The sequence below is a fragment of the Arachis hypogaea genome, chromosome 19 (genome assembly GCF_003086295.3).
Source record: "Arachis hypogaea cultivar Tifrunner chromosome 19, arahy.Tifrunner.gnm2.J5K5, whole genome shotgun sequence".
Classification (NCBI taxonomy): Eukaryota; Viridiplantae; Streptophyta; class Magnoliopsida; order Fabales; family Fabaceae; genus Arachis; species Arachis hypogaea.
In genome coordinates this window covers 23,032,930-23,036,120 of record NC_092054.1, presented here as the reverse complement: position 1 = coordinate 23,036,120, position 3,191 = coordinate 23,032,930, and the positions used below count along the sequence as shown (strand labels likewise).

At 33.0% G+C, this 3,191-nt stretch overlaps 1 long non-coding RNA gene across 1 annotated transcript; it reads left to right on the top strand.

Annotated features, from left to right (window-relative positions):
* The first annotated feature begins 1,073 nt into the window (after positions 1 to 1,073).
* LOC140181873 (uncharacterized) lies at positions 1,074 to 2,880 on the top strand. Its single transcript, XR_011877502.1, has 2 exons — positions 1,074 to 1,404; positions 1,626 to 2,880. It is a non-coding gene; the product is annotated as an uncharacterized lncRNA (long non-coding RNA).
* Positions 2,881 to 3,191: the final 311 nt, after the last annotated feature.

Here is a 3,191-nt window from a genome sequence, read left to right as displayed (position 1 = left end):
TTTTTTGTTGGCAGGTGTACAACTTCATTTTCAACTAGAGATTTAGGCCAAAACATCAAAGTACACCATCAATTATTAGAGTAGATAATTTTTAAGATGAGGACAATGTGTAATGTGATCGTCCTTATCTAATCATACAAATATATATGCCATAGGTAATTCACAATTTTTAGTTTTTTTTTATTTCTAATATGTGCCATTTAGATTATTTTGCTTATTTCATTAGCGGAGAATCTATGATAGGATAATTGTTTTCATATTATGCTAGACAGTGGAGAAAAGATATCATATACGAAAGGGATACAATTTATTTTTTAAGCAAAACGTGCCAATGAAACTTATTCAGAAATTATATATGATCTCCTTGTATTGCTTGTAGAACAAAAAAAAAATCCATAGATTTAAAGGTCACAATTAACTTGTTGGTACATAAATTTCAATGCATCATTGTGTTTCGTAAAAACTCAGTTGAATGCATTTTTGTGTCTCAAAGTGAAGTTGCTAGCCAAAAGATACAAGGCGTCTTTGGTTTAATTAAGCAGATTTGGGTCACTTTTCTATATAAAAAATTTTTAACAATCACTACTTTTAGTGCCCATTAAGTGTTGTTTTTCTTATCCAACAAAGAGAGACTTATGTCTAACAGGGTCTTCTATTATTAACGCCTTTCTTTTTTTATACAGAAAAAACCAATGCAAAGTCCATGTAAAAACAAATTAGTAATCAAGAGTCAAACTACTTGAGAAATGGTTAACTACACTTAAATTATAAAATTAGAAGACAACAAAACTATGGAGATAACTACATACTACAGATTAGGGGTGATCAAAACCGAACCAGACCGAACAAAACCGATGAACCGAACCAAAAAAATCGAAAACCGAACAAACTGAAAACCGAAAAAACCGAAAAATTAAATATTTACTGTTTTTTCTTCGGTTCGGTTCGGTTTTCGGTTCTAACATATAAAACTTGAACCAAACCGAACCGAACCGCTACTTTAATTTAAAGCCAAAAATATCTTAAATAAAACCTAACCCAAATAACGCAATACCCTAACATTCTCACTTACACTCTCCTTCACTTCTGCGCCGCACAGCTCCTGGACTAGAGTCTCTCTGCACTCTCCTCCTCACATAGTCAATCGGCCTCTCAACCATTGCAGTCACAGCCCATCCATTTTCTTCCTTTCGCAGTTTGTACTCGCCCTTTCCCTCTCTCGCAGTCGCAGCCTCTCCCTTTCCTTCTCTCGCAGTCGAAGCCGCCGCCATTCATCGCATGTCGCCCGTCAGTCGCACTTGGTCGCCCGTCGCCCGTCGCCCGTCGCCCGTTCGTCGTTGAAGCCGTGTTGTCTGTCCAGTCTCTTCTTCTCTGTCATCCTCTGTAATGGAACCTAGGGCTCAGGTTTATTTTTTTGTTCTGATTCTATTTTTTGTTAAATCTGATTTAGTCTTCCTATTAATTCTAATTTGTATTAAACACTTGGTTGGCATGTTCTTGATTCTGTGGTTGAGCTGTTGATTCTGATTTTGTTTTTTAATTTTGAACTTTTGTTCTATTTTTATTTGGGGTAATTTTGATTTAGGGTTGATTCTGAACTTCTTGTTTATTTGATGATAATGCAGGAAAGAGGAAGGTGAAAGAGAAAGAATCTGTGGAATTGGTGCACCACATGAAAATTTTTAGAATTAGTTTGGTTGTAATTCTGATTGTCTCTTGCCTTTTTTTTTTTTTTGCTTCTTGATTTACTGAGTCTGGTTAATTATCTAACTTGAATTTGTGGTTTGGTGTTCTAATTTATGTTCTTTTAATTTTATTGTTGTTCTAATTTTGACCTGTTTCTAATAATTTATTCAATTTTTCTTGGACATATATTATTATCTGGTTATGGTTCTCTTTGCTGAATTCAATCGTTAGAGATAATAATGATTGACCTGTAAAACATAATCAACATATAGTGAATTATGTTGCTGCAACATTCATATTTTTTTAGAAGACAGTTTTAAATCACCTGATTTATGTACAACGTACAGCATATAGTGAATTATGTTGATGGTTATGCACTTATGCCTGTGATTTTGGTAAATTGACCTGAAGCATTAGTTCAAATAATTCAGTTAATCATTCATTGTACTTTCTTTCCATTGTATTAATCTTGTGAAATGAAACTTGGGGTTATTTTTGAAGCAAAAATTTTCCAGGAAGTTCTGTGTAATTTGTAAATCTGTGAATTGTATAATTATGTTTTTATGATTCTGGTTTTAGCTATGTTTGTCTTTGTTTGTGTCTCTCTTGGATTGTGAATTTGTGATGCTGTGACATGCCTTGTTTTGTTTGGCTAATTTTTTTTACCTTTTAAATAGTATTAGCTTCCTGATTTGATTAGTTTTGTTTATTCTAGTTTAGTTTTATACGAGCTTGCTTGAATTTGATATTTTTTGTGTTGAGCACTTGAATCCTTTCTTGATTGAATGTGCTAACTAGATTTGAAGGTGCATTTGAAGGTGCACTTAGAAGTTCTTGTTGGATTTGTGAACATGAAAGGAGATATTATTGGTTTAAATTTAGTCTGTATTCTATTTCATCTGCATTATCACTGTTAAAAATAATTGTGTTGTTAACAAAGGTACCAATGTAAAGATAACATCTCCATCCGTTTTAATCACTGGTGCTATACTATTGTTATTATTATTTGCCTTTTGATTTCAGGTTGGTTTGCTTAAAGATGTTTGGCTGTTTTGCAGGCGAGAACACCAAAACATGATTGTCTTTTGCTGAAAAATTATTTTTATCTTTTATTGTATTGACTATTGAACTTTTAATGACTTTAATTGTCATATTATAATTTCTTTTGTCATTGAAATTCATTGTATTAAGACTTTTTTTGTTAGTTATTGTGTTGGATAATTACATGTTATGGCTTTGTGAAATAGTATGACATGGCTTTTTTGAATCAATTTTTTTGAATCAATTGAAAAAACCGAACAAACCGAACCAAACCAAACCGAATTTAATTGGTTTGGTTTGGTTCGGATGGTCTTGATTAAAAAACCGAACCAAACCGAACCGCAGTTTAATTAAACGATTGGATCGGATGACTTTTCTATAAAAAACCGAACCAAACCGCACCGCGAACACCCCTACTACAGATTCCTTTCGTTATGATTGTTTAGGGCCAATTTTAGTCTGCA